The sequence below is a fragment of the Rana temporaria genome, chromosome 13, assembly GCF_905171775.1.
Source record: "Rana temporaria chromosome 13, aRanTem1.1, whole genome shotgun sequence".
Taxonomy (NCBI): Eukaryota; Metazoa; Chordata; class Amphibia; order Anura; family Ranidae; genus Rana; species Rana temporaria.
In genome coordinates this window covers 100,800,497-100,815,224 of record NC_053501.1, presented here as the reverse complement: position 1 = coordinate 100,815,224, position 14,728 = coordinate 100,800,497, and the positions used below count along the sequence as shown (strand labels likewise).

The 14,728-nt window shown below is 45.2% G+C and overlaps 1 protein-coding gene across 1 annotated transcript in view; it reads left to right on the top strand.

Annotated features, from left to right (window-relative positions):
- The first annotated feature begins 104 nt into the window (after positions 1-104).
- Positions 105-14,728, top strand: part of GOLPH3L (golgi phosphoprotein 3 like) — a 77,389-nt gene continuing 62,765 nt past the window's right edge. Inside the window, exon 1 of the mRNA XM_040333858.1 lies at positions 105-370. The gene's annotated coding sequence lies outside the window, so the exon portion shown is untranslated. The remainder of the gene's footprint in view (positions 371-14,728) is intronic.

Sequence of the window (14,728 nt, the reverse complement as noted above, 5' to 3'; positions counted from 1 at the left end):
CTCCCCCATCCGTATTGCCCACTCCCTGATTCAACATGGCCGCGCCGCTCCACAAAGCAGCCAGAACGCGCATTCCGCAGGACTCGTCTCCGCCTCCCCTTCACGCTTTCCCGCAATGCCATTGGCCAAGGCGCTCTGTCACGGCAACAGATCAACCTTCACTCAAGCTTGGCAGACGCGGGGCCAGGGGGGAGGGTCCACCCTTTCAGATTGGACGCTTAGACACTGACAGCGGCCTGTGATTGGTGGGTTGCGCTTGTCCATCGTCGTAGCCCAGCGATCGGGTTTGGCTGAGCTTGTCTGGCTCAGAGCTGATGTGTCCGAGACCAGGAAGTGAAGTTTTCAGGCAGTTCAGCTGAGAGTGGAGCAGGTAAGATCCGGGGGAAGAGGGGCTTCTATGGGGGGGGGGGTGTAGATCTTCCTGGATGATTAGTATTGGTGGGGGGTTATTTATTATTAAACATATGGACTGTATACATCATATATCTATCTCTATACACACACTTCCTGGTTCCTGGTGACAGTCCCTGGTTTGGTAGCCCAGTCCCTGGGATTGCACCCGATTTAGATTTCTCATTAGAAAAAGTAATTTGTTTCCAGAGACCCTCCCTGGTTGGTTTTGTTATTGTGGCCCCCCGTCAGGCCTATCCGTATCCTGAGGGGCCACGCCGCTAGAACGTCGCCGTTCTATCCCAGAGCCAGGCGTGTGCACCTGTGTGCGCTCCTAGTTCACAGATCATCATAGGCAAGGTGAAGCCTTTCTAAAGACTTAAAGAGGAAGTAAACCCTCTCTAAAAAAAACACTTTCTACAAGACAATGGGCATAATGAGCTAGTATGCATAGCATACTAGCTCATTATGAATTACTTACCTGAGATCGAAGCCCCCGCAGCGGCCCTCGTTCCCCTCCTCCGTCGCCGCCATCTCTCCCGGAGTGACTTCCGGGTATCACTGCGGGATGACGTCACTCGTGCGCCTGCGCCATAGACATCGGTGCCGCCATTTCTTCAACTATCTCCTAAACCTTTTTAGGTTTGAGAGATATTTATTGCACCTACAGGTAAGCCTCAATCTAGGCAATCCTGTAGGCTGTAATGGGTTTACATCAGGGTTGTCCCGATACCACTTTTTTGAGACCGAGTACGAGTACCGATACTTTTTTTTCAATTACTCGCCGATACCGAATACCGATACTTTTTTTTAATGTCATGTGACAGTGGCGGTATTTTTTTATATTATTTTTTTTTACAGTGATTTTTTTTTGGGAGTGAATTGTCAGTGTGGTTTTTATTTTTATTTTTTATTTTATTTTTTTTATTTACATTTTATTTTTAAAAAAATATTTATTGCAATATTTTTTTTTTTTTTTTAATCAGCCCTGTTGGGGGTCTTTGGAGAGATATCAGGGGTCTTAAAAGACCTCTGAAATCTCCCCTTTAAGACAGAGAAAGAGACTAAGGACACAGATTCCCCAGTCTTTCTCTGCAGCCTCAGCTGAAATGAATGGAGGGAGACTCCTCGCCATTCATAAACTGAAGCATCGTAAACACAAGTTACAATGCTCAGTTATATGAATGGACAGAGTCAGTGATCACTGACTCTGTCCATTCGGAAAAGGTAGGAGCCGGGTTTAGCGGCTCCTACCTCCGCTCTCCATCCTCACAAATTGAGGGGGGAGGAGAGCGGCACGGACAGGGGGGGGGGGGAGAAGAGCGGCAGGGACGGGGGGGGAGGGAATAGCGACAAGGACGGGGGAGAGAAGTGCGGCACAAAACGGGAGGGGGAGAGAAGAGCGGCACGGATGGGGGGGGGGGAGAGAAGAGCGGCACTGACATGTGGAGAGAAGAGCGGCACGGGGGGGAGGAGACTTGCAACTCCCCTGACTGCCCAGGTATCGGCTGAGGCATCGGAGCATTTCCCCCGAGTACACTCCTCGGGGAAATGCTCGGTATCGGTACCGATACTAGTATCGGTATCGGGACATCCCTAGTTTACATACCACTTTAAATCAGGGGTCTCAAACGGGCGGCCCTCCAGCTGTTGCATAACTACAAGTCCCATGAGGTATTGCAAGGCTGACAGTTACAAGCATGACTCCCACAGGCAGAGGCGTGAGGGGACTTCTGTAGATCCGCAACAGCTGGGGACACGCCAGTTTGAGACCCCTGCAGGGTTTGTAGACCCTGTGTTTTTTTTTTTATAAAAATAACAAACATGGCTATACTCTGTTGCAGTCGTTTTGCACAAAGCAGAACAAATCCTCTTCTCTTCTCCGGGCCCCTCCTCTTCATCGGGTCCCCCCCCCCCCCCCAGAAAGACACTTTCCATGGAGAATCCCGAGCTACACCCATTGATGCAGACTGAGCCCCGCCCCCTACTCCCGTTTCATGGTATCAGTCTGTCCATTGAGGAGCAAGAGACAGTGGCTAGAGCTGCTGCACTTGTGCACACCAGGCTCAGGTAGGGAAAAAAAAGGGGGGGGGGGTCTGGGGTGGAGCTGCACGATTATGGCAAAAATTGGGATCACAGTTTTTTTTTTTTTTTGCTTAGAATAAAGATGACGCGGCGTAAACATCATCTTTCACATTATACAAAAAAGTTGGGCTAACTTTACTGTTTATTATTGTTTTTTTTTATTTTTTTATTTGTTAAAGTATATTTTATTCCAAAAATAATTGCGTTTGAAAGACCGCTGCGAAATTACAGAGTTGCATAAAATATTGCAACAACCGCCATTTTATTCTCTAGGATCTCTGCAAAAAAATAGATCTATCTCTCTATCTCTATCTCTATCTCTATCTCTATCTCTATCTCTAATGATTGGGGGTTCTAAGTAAATTTTCTAGCAAAAAAAAAAGATTTTATCTTGAAACTAACAAATGTCAAAAAAAAGGTTTAGGCCCCTGCGATTTTGCCGCGATTTCAGGGAATGCCCCTGTGTTGGTGGCATCAAAATCGGACCAAAGTAGTGCAGGGACTACTTTTTGAAGTCGGAACGACCTTGAAGTCGTACTAATATGAATGGTTGTCATTGGAAATCATGGGAAACGACTTGTCACGCTACTTTGCCTTCACAAATCGTGGGACAAGTCGTATAAGTGTTAAAGGGGCCTTAGTCTTTAAAGCGAATGTCCGCTGAACAAAAAAAATATTAAAAGCCAGCAGCTACAAATACTGCATCTGCTGACTTTTAATATAAGGACACTTTCCTGTCCTGGAGTCCAGCACCGTCCGCAGCGATCGCTCGTCTCTCTGCTGCCCCCCGCCATGGTGAGGGAACCAGAAAGTGAAGCGCTCCGGCTTCACTGCCCGGTTTCCTACGGCACTTCCGCGAGTCGCGATACGCATGCCGATTGGCTCCCCCTGTGTACTGGGAGCCGAGTGTTCCCAGCACACAACGGGGGGGGGGGGGGGGCAGGCGGTGACGTCATGCCCGCAGTTTACCCGAGACTGTCGTGGCCGGAAGTGGGTGCAAATACCTGTCTTTAGACAGGTATCTGCACCCTTCCTCCCCCCTGAAAGGTGTCAAATGTGACACCGGAGGTGGGGAGGGTTCCGATCAGCCGGAGTTCCACCGCGTGGTTAAACTTCCCTCATTTACACACCAAATTTCATTCCTTTGATCTGAAGAACAAAACGTTACAATGTTTATAGTTGGCTCAGCGGCTGATGAATGTTGTGAAACTTGGCAGACTTTTTATTTTATTTTTTAACAGCTGTTGGCTTGAGCAGAGAACTCTGCATAGAATTGGGAAAATGCTTTGTTACAGTGGACCTTCAGTCATATTTTTATTTTCATCTTTTAAATCTTCTGCCCTTGTTGTTGTTTTAACTTTGGATAGTAAAACATTATTTTTTTCTGCCAGTAAATCCTTACTACAGCCCACTTCCTGTTTCCTGTCTGGTCATTAGCCTAGGTCTCCCTCTCTCCCTATCAGTGCCCATCACTGCCACCCATCAGTGCCACCTATTACTGCCAATTCTCAGTGCAGTCTCATCAGCGTACTTCAATGAAGGAGAAAAATTTACTGTTTTTCAAAATGTTATAACAATATATAAAACGGTTTTGTATTTTATTTTTTTTATTTTTTATTCGGTCTTTCGTTTACTTTTTTATTTCATTTATTTTTTTAAGAAAAAGAAAAACCGCAGATGTGATCAAATGCCACCAAAATATCTCTATTTGTGGCCAAAATTTTTTAAAAATGTCATTTGGGTACAGCGTTGTATGAGCGCGCAATTGTCATTCAAAGTGTGAGAGCGCTGGAATATGGTCTGGGCAGGAGGAGGGTTTAAGTGGCAAGTAAGGAAGTGGTTAACCTAACAGGATGTGTGAGAGGAAACTGGAATACCCGGAGGAAACTCGCGCAAGCACAGGGAGAACACCACGCAGGTAGTTTGCATGAACCGGTGACCCCAGTGCAGCAAGGTGGATGTAGTAGACAATCTGTGGTTGAAGGAAAGAAATCTGCATAATGTATGAGCAGCTGTAGCCTTACCAGATCCTCTCTCCCTGCGTCATGATATGATAAGGAGAAGAGAGGACACCATACAGGCCAGACAAGTAAGTAAAGGCTTCCCATTCATATGGTAATGAGCCGTCTTATGTCTGTTCCAGGAAATTACACTTGTGCTCTGGCTGGGGGAGTTGCACAGGTTGGACAGGTTATGGTTTCTCCGTAAGCCGGTCTTATAAGCTTATTGACCATTCGGAAAAAAAAACTTTAGGCGACGGGTCGTGCCTGTGCAGGCGATTCCCATCTCAAGGCCATGGATTGCTTGCAAAGGATCTTCTGTTTTTAATGATTTGAAATTACAGTTCCTTGAAAAAGTATTCATACCCCTTGACATTTTTCACGTTTTCTCATGTTACAGCCAAACACGTAAATGTATTTTATGTGATGGACCAACACAAAGTGGCACATAATTGTGAAGTGGAAGGAAAATGATAAATGGTTTTCAAAATGTGAAAAGTGTGGTGTGTATTTGTATGGCGCCCCCCGGAGTCAATACTTTGTAGAACCGCCCTTCTCTGCAATTACTAATACAAGTCTTTTTGGGGATGTCTCTACCAGCTTTGCACATCTAGAGAGGGACATTTTTGCCCATTCTGATTTGCAAAATATCTCAAGCTCTGTCAGATTGGATGGAGAGAATGTCTGAACAGCAATTTTCAAGTCTTGCCACAGATTCTCAATTGGATTTAGGTCTGGACTTTAACTGGGCCATTCTAACACATGAAGATGCTTTGATCTAAACCAGGGGTCTTCAAACTACGGCCCTCCAGTTGTTCAGGAACTACAATTCCCATCATGCCTGTGAATGTCAGAGTTTTCCAATGCCTCATGGGATGTGTAGTTCTGCAACAGCGGGAGGGCCGTAGTTTGAGGATCCCTAAGCTAAACCATTTCATTGTAGCTCTGGCCGTATGTTTAGGGTCGTTGTCCTGCTGGAAGGTGAACCTCCGCCCTAGTCTCGAGTCTTTTGCAGACTAAAGCCCCATACACACTATCCGTTTTTCTGCAGGTTTTTCTCTTCAGGTTTACCAAAACCATGAGGTGCAAGGGCCTGTCTTATTGCATACAAATTGAAACTCTTAAGGTTTGACCTCATATTAAAATAAAGTGAAAAATTCAGCGCTGGGATATAAAACCGAAATCAAATTAAAATACAGGTATGCAAGCCAGCACTGAGGATAAATTCAAAAAAATTCCCAAAGCATATAGTAGTGAATAAGTGCAGCGCAAAAATAAAATATAATAAACAATAAATGATATAAAGTAATTGATAGCCAGTGAAATTAAATGTCCACGTGTCCAAACAGTCCTTATATAAGTGTGAATCACACACAAAAATCCAACAGGAGTGAGAGTGAAGAGGAAACACCACTATGGAAATCCATCACCGTAGATAAGATGGACTCTCACCTCATTGCTTCGACCCAAAAGAGTCAAAGCATATCAGCAAACCCTCAGTCAGATCCAGCCTCCAAACGGAACCACCATACCACAGGGATATCAGCAGGCCACCATGTATAAAAGACACACAAAGAAATCTAGTGCTCTCTGTATATACTGGTTTTAATAATGAAGGAAAGATAAAAGTACGGGCACTCACATTTAAAAACACTCGTAGCGCCGAGTGTATGCTGTAACAGTATTGGTCACAATCTCAGCAGCGATGATCGGGGTGACGTCTTGCATAGCTCCTCCCCTTACGTACGCGTTACGTCCCGGGGGCGGGACTTCATCAGCGTCAGGTGGAGCGAGTACACTCGACGTCCCCAATGGCCAGATATATATAGTGTTCCTGTGCACCCATCAGCCAATCAGAGCCCTCGTCGATGCGGCCAATAGGAAAATTACAAGACCATAACATCCGGGCCATAACACTCGTGGATGCGGCCAATAGTAAAACTAACAATAGGCAACAACATCCGGGGCAGGCTAAAAGGGTCACAAGGTAATGCGGAAGTAAATAGCTATAGTAATACTCAATTGAGTATTACTATAGCTATTTACTTCCGCATTACCTTGTGACCCTTTTAGCCTGCCCCGGATGTTGTTGCCTATTGTTAGTTTTACTATTGGCCGCATCCACGAGTGTTATGGCCCGGATGTTATTGTGGAAGACAATTCATTCCATGAGTGTTCGCAATTATAAAGCGTGACAAGTTAGGTATCTATTTACTCGGCGTAACTTCATCTTTCACATTATACAAAAAAATTGGGCTAACTTTACTGTTTTGTTATTTTTTAATTCATTATTGCACAAATACCGTGCGAGATAAAAAGTTGTAATGACCGGCATTTTATTCCCTAGGGTGTCTGCTAAAAAAAACATATATAGTGTTTGGGGGTTCTGAGTAATTTTCTAGCAAAAAAATTATGATTTTGCATGTAGGAGAGAAGTGTCAAAATAGGCCCGGTGTGGAAGTGGTTAAAATATTCTTCAGAAGGAGATTTACAAAATTCTAACTCTTATTGACATGCAGTATCTCACACATTTTGGTTCACCCCTAAACAAATGACACTTTGCTACAATGTGAGTGCACAGCTTGTATAACAGTGTGAATTTGCTGTTCCCTCAAAATAACTCAACACAGCCAATAATGTCTAAACCACTGGAAACAAAAGTGAGTACACCCCTAAGTGAAAATGTCCAAATTGGGCCCAAAGTGACAATATTTTGTGTGGCCATTATTACTTTCCAGAACTGCCTTAAAGTGGTTGTAAACCCACTATTTTGACTTTTACCTACAGGTAAGCCTATAACACGGTTTAGGAGATATTCCCCCCGCAATGCGGGCGGCGCATGCGCAGGGGGGAATCCACGGCGAAAGGACCGGCATCCGCCGGACCCTGCCGATTTTAAATCTCGCACGCGTGGGAGTGACGTCATCGCCGCTCCAGCCAATCACAGCGCTGGAGCGGCGATACCCGGAAGACACGCCGGAGCAAGATGACATCCTGCTCGGCGTGGACCAGGTAAGTGGTGGTCACCTCGTTCCGAGGTAAGTATTTCATAATCGGCTAGTATGCGGTGCATACTAGCCGACTATGCCTTTTGCCTTGCAGGTTTAAAAAAAAAAAAAAAGTTTATGCGGTTTACAACCGCTTTAAAGGGTTTGTAAAATGTTTTTTTTTTTTTTTTTTTTTAATCTTAATAGCTTCCTTTACCTTAATGCAGTGCTGGTTTCATGTCCTCATTGTTCGTTTTTGCTGTCAAGTTGCTGTAATTCTTCTCTGATCTCCACACTTCCTGGTTTGTCTGGTTCCTGAAAACCACAGTGCTGGGAGCTTTCTCTCTGTGGTCACTAATCAAGGAGGTGTGATTACTGTGTGTCTAAAACCCCTCAGCACCAATCGGTTTTATTTTCCAAACCATCACTGCCCTGTATTGGCTCTGTGGTTCTGTACAGCCGAGAAGCAGGAAACAACATGCAAAAACGAAACTAGAAAATACAGGTACATTATATGATTGATTTTTATCTATTTTTAATCCTTTTTAAAAGGAATCGGTTAACTATTATGTCTCTATACCCTGTAAACAGTCATTTCAGCAAAACATTTTTTTTTTTATTTACAACTCCTTTAACCCTCTTGGGCATGGAGTTCACCAGAGCTTCACAGGTTGGCACTGGAGTCCTCTTCCCCTCCTCCATGATGACATCGTAGAGCTGGTGGATGTTGGAGACCTTGCGCTCCTCCACCTTCCATTTGAGGATGTCCCACAGATGCTCAATAGGGTTTAGGCCTGGAGACATGCTTGGCCAGTCAATCACCTTTACCCTCAGCCTCTTTAGCAAGGCAGTGATCGTCTTGGGAGTGTGTTTGGGCTCGTTATCATGTTGGAATACTGCCCTGTGGCCCAGTCTCTGAAGGGAGGGGATCATGCTCTGCTTCAGTATGTCACAGTACATGTTGGCATTCATGGTTCCCTCAATGATCTGTAGCTCCCCAGTGCCGGCAGCACTCATGCACCCCCAGACCATGACACTCCCACCACCATGCTTCACTGTAGGCAAGACACACTTGTCTTTGTACGCCTCACCTGGTTGCCGCCACATACGCCTGACACCATCTGACACCAAATAAGTTTATCTTGGTCTCATCAGACCACAGGACATGGTTCCAGTAATCCATGTCCTTGGTCTGCTTGTCTTCAGCAAACTGCAGGCTTTCTTGTGCATCATCTTTAGAAGGGTCTTCCTTCTGGGTCAGCCATGCAGACCAATTTGATGCAGTGTGCGGTGTATGGTCTGACAGGCTGACCCCCCACCCCTTCAACCTCTGCAGCAATGCTGGCAGCACTCATACGTCTATTTCCCAAAGACAACCTCTGGATATGACGCTGAGCACGTGACCTCAACTTCTTTGGTCAACTATGGCGAGGCCTGTTCTGAATGGAACCTGTCCTGTTAAACCGCTGTATGGTCTTGGCCACCATGCTGCAGCTCAGTTTCAGGGTCTTGCCAATCTTCTTATTGCCTAGGCCCTATTTATGTAGAGAAACAATTCTTTTTTTCAGATCCTCAGAGAGTTCTTTGCCATGAGGTGCCATGTTGAACTTCCAGTGACCAGTATGAGAGAGTGAGAGCGATAACACCAAATTTAACACACCTGCTCCCCATTCACACCTGAGACCTTGTAACACTAATGAGTCACATGACACCGGGGAGGGAAAATGGCTAATTGGGGCCCAATTTGGACATTTTCACTTAGGGGTGTACTCACTTTTGTTGCCAGCGGTTTAGACAGTAATGACTGTGTGTTGAGTTATTTTGAGGGGACGGCAAATTGACACTGTTATACAAGCAGTACACTCACTACACAACATTGTAGCAAAGTGTCATTTCGTCAGTGTTGTCACATGAAAAGATAAAAATAGATACAAGGTAATAATATATTTAATAAAATGTGAGGGGCGTACTCTTTTGTGAAATGCATATATAAATCCAGTTTATTAATAGAGCCATGGAGCTGGAAAGGTTGGTAGAAAGCCTGTACTTGACCTTGGTGGGTGGACTGGATTTCAGAACTGGTTTACAGTGCTTACTAAACCAATTCCTTCCCGGCCTTAGGGCTGTGCTGACATAGATAGGCTCGGTATCCTGTGTGTTGAGCCAGAAGGATCACTCGAATATGCTCCGATCACTCCATTTGGGTGGAGAGCTGCCGAAACGAAATCACCGGGCTGGGCTGAGGACTTGTATTGGTTAGAGATCCTTGTCCAGCTCCTTCACCTCACCTCTCCATTTTGAGCCTCATCATGACCTTTATAATATACCCAGACACATCGGAGAAATGTTGGCGATGCCATTCTGCCAAGGGCTCGTTGGTACACATATGGTGGGAATGCCCCCAAAATGTATCATTTCTAGGACCGGATCATGGTTGTATACTACAGTTACAGGGGAGTTAATCCCCCAATACACCTCAAATTACCCTGTTGTCCATCTTACCAGGCCCATATAAAACTATCAAAAAGAGTCTGCTCAGATTCTGGTTGATGGCCGAGAGATTGGTTATTCTGCGACATTGGCGATCAATACAATCCCCATCGGTGAATGAATGGGTAGTGCAAATGGACCTTATTGAGAGGATGGAGACTAGGGGTGCAACGGATCAAAAAACTCGCGGATCGGATCGATCCTCAGATCAGGAGTCACGGATCGGATCATTTTCGGATCAGTAAAAAAAAAAAAAAAAACACAAGACAAACAAAAGTTTTGTCTTTTTACATTTTTTTTTTTTTACTACTAATGGCGGCGATCAGCGTTTTATTTTTTTTTTTTTTTTTTTTCCCGTGACCGCGACATTATGGCGGACACATCGGACAATTTTGACACATCTTTGGGACCATTACAGTGGGGAAAAATGGCAATTACAGTGTTACTGTTTTACTAGTGTGGGGGCAATGTTGGCTATGGCTATTATTAATAGCCATAGCCAACATTGCCCCCACACTAGTAAAACAGTAACACTGTAATTGCCATTTTTGCCACTGTATTAATAGTCATAGCCAACATTGCCCCCACACTAGTAAAACAGTAACACTGTAATTGCCATTTTTGCCACTGTATTAATAGTCATAGCCAACATTGCCCCCACACTAGTAAACAGTAATACTGTGTGTATAGCCATTTTCCCACTGTAATAGCCATTAGCCAACTCACTGTACTGATGTACTCGGTCCGTCTCACTGTACTCAGGTTGCATGCAGTCAGCGCGCTCTTGCAGAATAGAAAAGATCCACGAGCAGAGGGAGGGGTGATGACGTCAGCGCGCACCGCCGACGAGTGTACCAAGATGGCCGACCGCTCCGGAGCTAGGCCGAAGCCGCGGTCTTTCCTAAGGCCGCGGTGCGTTCCGCGGATCGCATACTGTGCCGATCCGAACAGGTCGACCCGTTCGGATCGGGCACGATCCGTTGCACCCCTAATGGAGACCCTCCTGGCACTTAAATTGGACATACCGTATATTAAAAGACGACCCGAATATAAGCCGAGGCACCTAATTTTACCACAAAAAAAATGGAAAAACGTATTGACTCGAGTATAAGCCTAGGGTGTCCATCTGCATGCCTCACTTTGCCACACTGTGCCCATGCCTCACTGTGCCCATGACTAGACTGACGTTTAACATAGGAGTCTATGGAAGGGGTGCCCGACTTTGAAAAATTGGTGCTCCCCAGCCATAGGTCCCCCAGACAACAAACTTGGCACACTTGTAGCCCCATTTCTCCTTTACAAGTGTGCAAAGTTCCAGGTCCAGGGGAACTATGACCGGCCGGTACCGGGTCCCCAAATTCAATAGAGAAATTACTGTTTAACATGGGAACCTATGGAAGGGATGCCCGGCTTTGAAAAATCAGTGCTCCCCGGCCGTAGGTCCCCCGGTCAAACTTTGCACACTTGTAGAGTTTGGGGTCCAGGGGACCTACGGCTGGTACCGGGTCCCCAAAGTCCGGGAGATCAGGCGCAAAAAGGTGACTCGAGTATAAGCTAAGGGGGGCATTTTCAGCACAAAAAAATGTGCTGAAAACTCGGCTTATACTCGAGTATATACAGTATATGGAGGACCTTCAGGGAATCGACTGGGAAACTAGAAGGTTTAATGGGAACTAAAGTAGAACCTAAATGCGATCTAATAGGAGTTCAATATATGATGTTTATGTGTTGCCATCTAGCAACCCATCCCCCCCCCCCCTTTTTTTTTTTTTTTCTCTTTTGTTTGGTAGTTTTGGTTTTGTTAGTCTATATAATCAATGTATATTTGTACAATAATTTTCCAATAAAACTGAAATGAGTACAGTGGGACCTCGGATTGTGAGTAAGGCGGTTAAAGGAGTTCTCTGAGCTAAAACTTTTAACCCCCGCTGTGCCCGGGCAGTAAAACTATACAAAATAAACTTTCACTTACCTGCCTACGATCCCCCGTTGTTCCGATATCGCCGTCCCGGTCTCTTCCGCTTCCTGCGTGTCGGTGACTCACAGTGCGCTCAGCCTATCAGCGGCCGCGACGGGACATTGCTGCGGCCGCTGATAGGCTGAGCGCACTATGAGTCACCGACCCGAAGGAAGTGGAAGAGACCGGGACCGGAGAACGGGACGGCGATATCGGAACAACGGGGGATCGTAGGCAGGTAAGTGACAGTTTATTTTGTGTAGTTTTACTGCCCGGGCACAGCGGGGGTTAAAAGTTTTAGGTCAGAGAACTCCTTTAACGAGCGTTTCGCAATACGAGCGTTGTGTTTGAAAAAAATCCTATATGTAATGTTTGGGGGTTCCAAATAATTTTCGAGCAAAAAAATATAGATTTTTTTTAACTTTAACAAGTGTCAAAAAAAGATTTTGGACTTTAAAGCGGAGGTTCCGGCAATTTCTTTCTTCTTTTTTTTAATTTTTTTATTTTTTTTTTTATTTTTTGCCAGCAGCTACAAACACTGCAGCTGCTGACTTTAAAAAAATGGACACTTACCTGTCCTGCGCGTCGGCAGTGACGTCAGCCGAGGACGAGCAATCACTCGTCCGAGGCTGGCGGCGGGCGCAGCCGAGGGTTAGTGAATTGGGAAGTGAAGCGTTGCGGCTTCACTGCCCAGTTCCATAATGCGCATGCTCGAGTAGCGCGCCGTCACTGGTCCCCGCTTTCTCCTGGGAACAGTGTGTTTCCCAGAAGACAGCGGGGGCTGCGGGTAGAGGCGTGTCTTCCGCAGTCCTGTATTCCCGGCAGTGGGTGCAAATGCAAAGAAGTTTATCCCTTTGATCTAAGAAGGAAGCATTAGTTACAATGTTTCCTGTTAAGAACTTGGCAGATATTTTCTTTTGCCAGCTGATAAGTCTCTCCACTGGTTCTATGAAATAATTGGCAAACTCTGCATTGGAGATCGTCAGGGGGGTTGAATCGAGATCACGATTTTTTTTTTTTTTTTTTTTTTTTAACGATTAATTGTGTAGCTCTACTACAAGTAAGCCTTAATCTAGGCTTACCTGTAGGTGAAAGTGCGTTTATATCGTATTGGAGCTTGCCAAACGCCACCCTTTTGTGTTTTATTTTTTGATTATTGTATAGATTTTTGTATTATCTTGGCTAGTAATGCTTTCTAAATGCATCTCAGACGTTCTCTAATTGCCATAGGTCATTTTAAAGCATTTTCAGCGCCTGGCAACACCGCATGTCGGGTCAATTTTGATGTAACACAATTTTGACAGGAATTCAAAGGGCTTTTTAAATACTCGTGAAAATCCTACTTTTGAGTTACTAAACCCACAACAGTAAAATCAGAGTGAAGCTCGGCTAGAATGTAGAGAATGCAATAAGGTAAAAGGCCTGATTCAGCCTTTCCAATCACTTAAATCCCCACCTAGTTACCGCCGACAACCAGACCAATCATGACCTCTCTTAAAGTGTTCCTAAACCCACAACAGTAAAATCGGTCTGTGTATGTATATAAATATATATTAGATAATGCTTGTTATACTCACTGTGGAACCTAAGGGGGTCAATCCTCTGCATTGTGTAAAAAGGCTGTTTGAACCTGTCTTCTCTGATTCCCCCCCCCCCCCCCTTTTCCACAGTCCCCAATCCATCTCCTGATAGAACAGAGTCTAGGGGGGCAGGCTGCACATGCTCAGTTTGGTTTGTATTGCTAGAGAGTTTGTTTGTTTTTTCTTTATTTTCTTTTTTTCTTAACTACTTAAGACCCGGACTAAAATGCAGGTAAAAGACCAGGCTCCTTTTTGCGATTCGTCACTGCATCGCTTTAACTGACCATTGTGCGGTCGTGCGACGTGGCTCCCAAACAAAATTGCCGTCCTTTTTTTCCCATAAATAGAGCTTTTCTTTTGGTGGGATTTTATCACCTCTGCGGTTTTTATTTTTTGCGCTATAAACAAAAATATATAAACATTTTTTTTTCCCCCTCAGTTTAGGCCGATACGTATTCTTCTACCTATTTTTGGTAAAAAAAATCTCAATAAGCGTTTATCGGTTGGTTTGCGCAAAATTTATAGCGTTTACAGCGGGGATATGCAATTAGCGGACCTCCAGATGTTGCAGAACTACAAATCCCATGAGGCATAGAAAGACTCTGACAGCCACAAGCATAACACTCAGAGGCAGAGGCATGATGGGACTTGTAGTTTTGCAACAGCTGGAGGTCCGCTAATTGCATATCCCTGGTTTACAGAATAGTGGATAGTTTTATTGCATTTTTATAATTTTTTTTACTACTAATGGCGGCGATCAGCAGTTTTTTTTCGTGACTGCGACATTATGGCGGACACTTCGGACAATTTTGACACATTTTTGGGACCATTGTCCTTTTCACAGCAAAAAATTGCATTTTAAATGCATTGTTTATTGTAAAAATGAGTTGCAGTTTGGGAGTTAACCACAGGGGGCGCTGATGGGGTTATGTGTGACCTGAAGTGTGTTTACAACTGTAGGGGGGTGTGGCTGTAGGTGTGACGTCATCGATTGTGTCCCCCTATAAAAGGGATCACATGATCGATGCAGCGCCACAGTGAAGAACGGGGAAGCTGTGTTTACACACGGCTCTCCCCGTTCTTCAGCTCTGGGGACCGATCGCGGGACTCCAGTGGCGATCGGGTCCGCGAGTCCCGCGGTCCCGGAGCTTCGGAACGGGTTGCGGGCTCGAGCCCGCGACCCACGGCTGGGTAATAGTACAGGACGTACCTGTACGTGGATGTGCCCAGCCGTGCCAT